This window comes from Misgurnus anguillicaudatus, chromosome 23, assembly GCF_027580225.2.
Source record: "Misgurnus anguillicaudatus chromosome 23, ASM2758022v2, whole genome shotgun sequence".
Classification (NCBI taxonomy): Eukaryota; Metazoa; Chordata; class Actinopteri; order Cypriniformes; family Cobitidae; genus Misgurnus; species Misgurnus anguillicaudatus.
In genome coordinates, this window is record NC_073359.2 from 12252061 (window position 1) to 12261246 (window position 9186).

Here is a 9186-nt window from a genome sequence, read left to right on the forward strand (position 1 = left end):
ACCATATTTGTACATCAATCTGTTTAATAAATTGAAATTTTATTACAATAATGATTACATGTAATGTAAGCAGCAGAGCTGCGTGTGCTTTTGTTGGACACTTGAACATTTTGAGTTAACACGCTTCTTTGCACGCAGTGGTGGTCAGTGACTACTCTCAAAGTGTCGTGTGTTGCTCGTCATGTCAAAATATGTGTTTGTTGTGTCATGTGAAATGCCTACACTGTAACAAATTTCTGTAGTTTTCACAGCATTATTACTGTAAAATGAGCAAATGCATACTGTAGAACTTGTATACAGCATGTTGCTGTAGATCTGCAAAGCATCAGGTCTTTTTTCAACGGCGGGTAAATTCTACAGTAAAAATATTTTTCCTGTGAATCACAATACAGCAATTTCTAAAGGATTTTTTTCTTCAGCCAAGGAAAGCTACGAGATTCCACACTTTCATCTGAATTTTTACTTCAGAAAGGTAAATTTGCTAATTTAATTCCAAAGTTTACTCTTGTAAAGTCTGTTTGTTCAACTTTAAGAGTGCACTGAGAGAGAATGAGCAGCACACTTCACCGTCTTGTGTGTGCATTTTGTAATTTTATTACCACAAATATATAATTCTGCATGATTTCGATATATTTTCTAGTTTGGCAACATTTTATAACTTCATTAGTTTAGAGAAGGATAATAATTTAATAATAATAGTAATTGGCCGTGTCTCAATGCTTGTTTCAGAATATTAACAATTATAAAGTTGACTGTTATTATTAGTTAATAGTAAATTGTTTAATATGCTTATGACTTGCGAATCTAATGGTCAGTTAACTTAAATAAACCAGGGTTGATGACGTATGCGAGTGCGACCTCCGCACGCAGGCTGAAACCAGTCTCTCGAGCTGAAAGAAAACGCAGCTGAGGAGATATGAGGTAAGACTTATCCAGTCTTTAATTTAATTATAGCGTTAGCATTGTGAACCAAAATTAATTTAAAAGTGAGTATTTTTGTATTTATTGGCGCGATATTTGTTTAAATCTCACGTTTTTTTCTCTTGCTCGCTTACGTTGCTGCCTGAGGAAACGGAGCGGGCCGATTCGAAAGAAAGCATAACACACATTTTTCATAATTTCACGATTTTTTTACCGTTTCTTGGTCACAAAGTGTAGTTTTATGACTAGTTCAGTCGAGAATGTATATGTATTATATTTAAATCTGCAGTCGATTGGTAAAGATATCGCTTGTTTGAACGTTTGCTTAGTGAGATTCGGTACGAATGAGAACCAAAGCATGAGCGGACATCAGTGTTCACTCGCCCCGCTGACCACCGCCCTCTCTGGGCTATATTTCTGACAGATATTCCCTGGCTCTCATGTTGGCCTTGTTTGTTTTTGATGGTCAAAATGAGATCAAATCAGCAGTATTTGGTGTCATAATGAAACTATTAATCGTTTTCTTATTCATATTTAGTGTCTTTTGTGTTTGTTATTGTTTTGGCGCGAGGTGAAAGTTAATAAAACTATAATTTTATAATGTTACTATGCTTTCCCATTTATTCTTAACGCGATACGAGCACTCGATTATTATTACACCTTGTTCTTGTCAGTACTATATAAAACGGTTATTTATCAGTGTCAGAGAGATGTTTTTGCATGCTGCTTTTAAATATATTAGTGGCAATACCTCATAACATGTTTTAATAGTCACGTCACGATAAAATAAATGATCAATGTCCACATTTAAAAGCTGCGGTGCTAACCTGCAGTTCCACGGTGTTTTCGCGTTCTGATAAGAGATATTGCTTCAGAAAAAAATTGTTTACATTCCTCTTTCCAAGTGTTAATCGTCCACACGATGTGACAAGACATAACTCCCATTAAAGGTGCCGTGTGTAATTTTTAGAAGGATCTCTTGACAGAAATGCAAAATAATATACAAAACTATATGATCAGGGGTGTATAAAGACCTTTCAGTATGAACCGTTATGTGTTTATTAACTTAGAACGAGACTTTTTATCTACATACACTGAGGGTCCCGTTACATGGAAGTCGCTGATCTTTGACGGAATAGTCGCTTCCGATTGGGATTCACAGACTGATTTACGAGCTATAGGCTTGTCGCGATAGTCTGTGAAATGGTGATTACTGGTGCTTCAGCCTCTCACCGTTTAGATCACTTGCCCACCGCGACACCGTCTTTCACCAACGTTTTGATATTTTTCTTGTAATTAAATCATTTAGTTTCGTTAGAGAGAGCAAACACTTACAACTGAATGGTCTTACTCGTTTTTGTCATAATATTTATTGGGCCGGGCGTATGCAAGCGCTGCATTTAAACAGTTGCGTGATTCAAAAGTGAAAGTAAAATGCGCACGTCTGCATGAGCATTTATAAGCCCCTCCCACACGGTGATATCGGTATCATCGGATTTGTCACGTGCTGATTAACCGGTGGGAAAATTCTGTCACCGCAGCAACCCTAACGAGCTAGTGAACTAATGAGACGGCGCGTCTGTGTTTGTCCGTGTTTGCGTGCAGTTTTTCCATTCAGAGATGAGGCTGTTTAAAGGACCTCCATTCACTAGGTGGCGGAATGATACGAAAGGTGAAGCGGTTACTGTGCCGTTATCAGTAGAATATCGCATAGCTCTTAGCCAATCAGATTCGAGAACCAGAAAGAACTGTTGTATAAATTAATATATCAAACATGTTAAAGTGCACAGAAACCATGCAACAGGAAGAAGCTGTTTTTCTCTTGGTTTATGCAAGTTATTTTGTACAGTATTGACACACTTTTACTCTTATGAATATTGTACTTGTGATTTCTAAAAGTTATTTTTTTGTTTGTTTATTTTGTGTTACAGGAAACTTCCACCTACAGTAAGCAGATGCTGAGGCCCAGATTTCCATGCTAAGCACTCCAAGGCTCATCATGCTCGGTATGATCCCAGCACTCAACATAATAGATGCCAATTTTAGGGGTTACTTCATCTATAAAGCGTATTTGTATCAAGTCACTGTGTGAACAAAGTTTTATGTCATCTTGCACGTCTATTCCAAAATTCTCTAGTGGTTATTGATCTAATAGGAAAGAAAGAGGTAGTTATGTAGGGCTAGTGTTTTCAATTAATTTTGCTTATGTAAAATAGTAAACCATATCAGATTGAATACTGTGCAATGTCAACTTTTATTTAATATTTTTTAGGAGAGTCCAATCTGAGGGCAAAAAATGGATGCTTTCCATCGAGTGCTGAGTTCTCCTCTAATTGAGTGACGGTTGTGATTTCACATCTGCTCTAGCCTTTTTGCGTCATACTATGTATGAGGCAGCCACTACATTGGGATTTATCCAGAGGTAAGCACTTATTTGTTTTTTTATATAGTTTTGACTAGGGCTGGGCGATTCGTCCCCATAAAAAAATCTGAGATTTTTTTAATAAAAAACTCGATTTACGATTCGAATCGATTTTTCCCCGCCCCCATTTAAAACAAAATAATTGCAAACTGTATATATTTTTAAAATATATATTTATTATATTTAGTTAAAATGCATCAACAAAAAATTGGAGGAAGGGTTAGGAAGGAAGATTTGGCAAATGCAAAATGTATATCAGTGTTTCCCACAGATCTGAAATTTACTTGTGGTGGTAGCTGGTGAAAAGGGCAATCATTATAATTCACCGACAAAAAAATGGTCTACTATACATGTACTATACACTACTATACACAATACTTTGAATTATTGAACATTAATATTAATTTCACATTATATTTCATTAATCTAACCACCCCAAACTTTCTTTGCCATAAATAAAGCTGACACTGTTTGTCAAAGCACCACAAAACACTTAATGTTTTTGCACTGATATATGAAGCAATTTGATGACTCCTTTTATCAAACTCAATTTAATTCAATACTATGTACAGTATATTAATAGACAGTGCATGTTTATAGATTATACATGTGACTGATGTTATAATGGTAATAATTTCTATTAGATAGGCACTTTTACTATTAATAGTAAGATTATAATAAAATGGGATAAAGAAAATGCAGCGCGTTGTCGCAACAAGAGCCAGTTGTTATCACCATAGAAACCGGAGGCACGCTGAAACTGCACTCGAGCTTTAGCGCGGTAGCACTCACGGACGTTCTGCGATCGACTCTGGTTTTAAACACAATACTAATCATATTTGGGACCCAAAGTAATAAAGTAGAACCGACCCGGACCAGACTGACCATTTCAAATATAAACCCGGAACCACACGGGTGCTCTCAGTGAAGAAAGACCTCTAATGGTAACACTCTGCTCAAGTTCAGAAACATGAAAGGATACAATGTGACACTGTGAGCTTGCTTCGCGTCGCACCCAATTCATTGAGAAACAAAGAGCACGTGAACGGACACTCAACGGGAGAGACACAACGTGCTTGCACGCAAAAGAAGCCAACTTGGATGCTATAAACACATATGCACATAAGCATATGCGACCATTTGCATTTTGGTCGCAGTGTAGTTCCCTGGCTGCTCAGTTACCTCAGTATGTGCTGCAGTTGATCCAGTTTGCCGCGCTGGATGATGAGTTTATGATGCGCTGGATGATGAGTTTATGACGCGTGCATCTTCACGGGCTCTCTCAACAAAACACGGGTCATCCAGTCAAGTTCAGAAAATTCGGAAATTCGTAAAGTGATTTTTTTTCCTGGGTGGGTCGCAATTTATCTGTGCGGAATGCCCAGTAGAGCCTTTGGGAAACACTGTATTTACTGCGCTATACTGCAGAGGGGGAGAAAAAAATCTAAAAAAATTGATTTTTTGGAATATGAATCAATTTGACCTACCAACTCGATTTTAAAATCAAATCGATTTTTTTCCCAGCCCTAGTTTTCACTAAGAATGGGAACAAATATTTGAGTACTCATTCTTTAACCAACTACCCGATTAGTAAAATACTTCTTAAAGTGTTTTTTTTTTTAATTAACTGTTGTGCTATTGTTAAATATCAAACGTTTAATTTAACTCGCCATGCAAAAGGTAGAAAAGCAGCACAGATAGTCTAATACAGTGGCAGCCGGTGACTTCTTTTTTCGAGGGCGTTTGTCACAACATGTATGTAGCCCATCATGTGTGTGGTTCGTCATTTCAAAATATGTGTTTGGCGCGTCGAGTGAAACAATACTTTTCCATTCACAAATTAACAAATATTTACCATAAATTTCACTGTTGTATCACTAACTGTAAACTGTAAACTCCACAAACCACCAACAGAGCATATAAAAAATTAAAATTGTTTATTTAAAAGTAAAACACTGCGAAGTAAACTTTTATGTATATGTCATCAACCCATCTGTCTTGCTTTTACATTAATAGTCAATTTCTTTCATTACAGGGTAGAGTCCAGCCCAGGAAGTCAACTAGTTCATGTCCAGATTTAAAAGAATAATATTTCTGAAAAAAAGGTCTTGGAGAAAAACAATATTCAGGTTTGAAATCCTGCTGTAAATGTAAATCATTTAACTTTTATGCATTTGTAATTTACCAGAAACTTTTTAATAAATATTGATTGTTTTGTGTGTTCAGAAAAAAAGTGTTTTTGTATGTTCAGAAAAGTGTTGAAATTAAATGAAACATTCACAGAAAAATGTTAACATATTTAAAAAAAAATGTATATGTTCAGAAACGTTTTGAGATGTTCACAGAAAAAATGTAACACAAAAAATGTATGCTATGCTATTTTTAATTTATGAATTTTTGTAATTTAAAGTGATAAAATAAATGGCATTTTTGTGACAAACAGTGTCTTCATTTTACAGTACACAAAATAAATGCAGTAATCCCTATTACAGTAGTAGTTATGAAATACAGTACTGTGATTATTACTTTAAAAGAGTTTACAGTAATTTTAATTTTACTGCAATTACATTTACAGTAAGAATACTGTGAAATGAAATACAGCAACTTACTAGCTAATTGCTGCCAGCAAGTTACTGTATTTTTCACAGGATTCTTTTTACAGTGTAGATCTAACTTATAGTAAGTAAGGCAACTGGCTGCATTGAATGTTTTAAGTTGAGTCAACTCGCAGCCTTTTTTAAAGTGACACTTTGAAGTTTTTCAACCTTTAGAATATATTTTCAAGACCCTTGTTATGGTACATCGACTTGAAATAGGTTGAATGACATGTCCACCATAGCCTGACGGGGTCTGTATTGCTTTTACTCGTACTTTTAAACTTGGGGTTTCGGGTAGTAACCTGAGCACAAAACAAAAAACTACAAAAATCTGCTTTACGGCATACGTCACTTCCTCCACTTCCTCAAATTCGGATGTGAGAGCGCAACTATTTATTTTCCTGATGTTTTTGTCATGGCTAAAGCAGCAACCTAGAAAAAGAAACCCAAGGTTTTTGTCGGAGGAGACCAGAAAGAGAAAAGGGGAGAGTGACAGAATAAAAAGAAGGACGAGGATCAATTATATTGGGCGGAGGGGTTTCTGACCGATGCTGACTTGGCCCTTTTGTACTAGTAAGTAATGTTATAATGCTTGCATAGATATGCTCGAAGATAAATGAACATTAAACACTAAGAAGTCTTTCTTTTTAGTTAAAACACATAAAATAGCGTTTCATTTCAAATGTTACCCTCCAAATGCAGTCCCATGCAAAGCATGCTGAGAACTACGAGTATACTAGTTAGTTATGTTTATTTAAATCATTCATGTAATTTCAACACAATATTAAGTTAATTTCCTTTCTACAAATATAAGTGGATTATACATGATAAAATGAAGTTCAATAATGTGTTAATTTAGAAATACTCAAATTATTCAATTTTTTTGTTTTTAACTCATATTTTGATTAAAAAACAAGAATTCAAATACAATTTTACTCATTTTAACTCACAGAGGCGATTCTAGGGTTAGAGGTTTAGGGATGCTGAGCACCCAATGAGCTCCGCTGCCACCACCCACCCTTTTTTCACACAAAACCCCAAAATATGTCCATTGTAAAATAACTTTATCATTTTAACATTGGTTCAACCAACTCAAAAATCCTGATTTTTTTAGACCTTTTAGGCATGAAAATGGGTCAGGGGTAAAAAAGGTGAGAAGGATATTACCCCTATAGGGGGGTCCAGAGGCATGCTCCCTCATAAGAATTTATTTAAAATTACATATTTTAAAGCATCAATCTGATGAATTTTGAGATGCATTTTTTGCCAAATTTTTTACTTCTGATTAATGGTGAGCTAGCACTTTTTTGCCATTAATGCCATATTGAAGTCTCTTGAGGCATATAAGGTTGCCAACTGTCACTATAAAATACAGGACAAAAGGTGGGCTACAGCAGCAGTGTGATATGGTTTTATGTCAATATACTGTTTTAAGCCGTTTTCAAAATGACAAATCTCCTAATTTGTAACTTTTATGCCTACAACATATGGTAGGTTTATTAATAGTTTGTTAATTTACAGCTTTTCTTTTAACAGTCCTTTAATTGAACCATTACCTTTACTATATGTCAGAACACTTGTGACTCCTGCACTAACAACGTTATCCTCTTCATATTAATCTACGTGTGACACACTTAAAAAAAATTATTGTTTAGTTTTATAGTCAGACACAACTGAAAAATAACAGATATAAATCTAGGAATGAATAACAATTTATTTAAAAAGCCACAGTTAGTGATTTCACATATAACTAACCGGTACTGGTGGTATACACTGATATGACCTTTGTTTTCACTCTGGTCCAAACACCATGTTTCCATTACGACTGACCAGAAAAGAGATGATCAACAAAGATGAACAAAAAATTTTAGAAAAACAACATTTCTTACAAGTTTTAGGGGTGCTTGAGCCCCTTTTCCCAGATAGCAGACTAACTCGGGCCAAATGTGGCCTCATGATGGCACTGCTGGCGTGCTGCCGGCACTGGCATACAGTATGTCAGCCAAGTATGGGCCAGGTGTGGCAATGATGGCACTTGATCCATGATGGCAGACAGCATTTGGGTCAGTTGTAGATGGGAGCAATTTTTAGGTGGAGAGAAATACAATGAGTTGAACGGTGACTTCTCAAAAAAAAAAAAAAAAAATTACAACAAAACAGCATCAATAATACTACAAAGAGTGTAAAACTCAAAGAAATTTTATTAACAACTGTTTTATATCCTATCAGTTGTTATTCTTTGAACAAGTGTAAATAATCAAACATTTTCAGGCGCAAAGGCTTATGGGTAACTTCTTTACTGATAAGTTCATTGCACTTACATTTTTGTAAGTTAAACAAACTAAGATTGTGAAGCTATGGATCCAAAATACAATTTATTAAGTCATGATTACTTGACTTTTTAAGTACAAACAACATTAGGGCTTTCAATGCAGTATACTGCACAGTATTACACTGCAAGCAGTAAGCTACAGCAGTTATTCATTCTGAAGTTTTATTTTAATAACTAAAATTGCTACAAATAAAACAACCAAGAGAGTCTAAAAATCATGTTTGTGTTTCGCAGAACCCTCTCACTATTTTAAATGACTGTCCTCCATGTTGCACAAAAATCCCTTCCAGACCCATACATAGTTTCCAGTAGGTTGGTATTTTGTTTGTGCGTGTGTTGTCGTAACTCTGAGAATGAGGTTGATTTCGGCGTTCCTCATCTGCCCAGTGTGGGAACGGGATTTCATTTACGCAAAGAAAAATTCGAATTCCAGAGTAAATTGCCTGTGGAAAATATGAATGAAATGGCCGCATTAAATCCACAAACCAAAGCTAAATGTACTGCCTCGCGTCTTAATGGGGTCGAAACGTTGCACCGTGCAGCAAATGCAGTTTTCCAGGCCGAGACAGATTAGATTTAGATGTACTCTATCTGCATGCAAGGGTCGCTCAGTGCGGTTAGGCAGAAACAATTGATGTTCAATATGAGTCGATCTCTGGCTTGCAGCCATGGCTCCATTGATTGCAATTTGAGTGTAACGCCCAGCAGTTAACATAAATTAACACCAGTCAGAAAGTGAAATCAATCTGCTCTTCAAGAAAGACAAGCTGAGTCTGAAATAAACTTTGAGATTCATTTCAGCAATGCAGAAATTGAGGTTATTATATCTATTTAGTCATTCTTCCACACTACCGGTCACTTAACTGAAATGTTTTTTTTTTCATGAATGTTTATATCTGAAGCATATGTTTATC

At 35.7% G+C, this 9186-nt stretch overlaps 1 long non-coding RNA gene across 1 annotated transcript; it reads left to right on the plus strand.

Annotated features, from left to right (window-relative positions):
* Positions 1 to 333: 333 nt before the first annotated feature.
* On the plus strand, positions 334 to 5854 carry LOC141359371 (uncharacterized). Its single transcript, XR_012365833.1, has 5 exons — positions 334 to 472; positions 834 to 921; positions 2853 to 2927; positions 3194 to 3343; positions 5379 to 5854. It is a non-coding gene; the product is annotated as an uncharacterized lncRNA (long non-coding RNA).
* The last annotated feature ends 3332 nt before the right edge of the window (positions 5855 to 9186 follow it).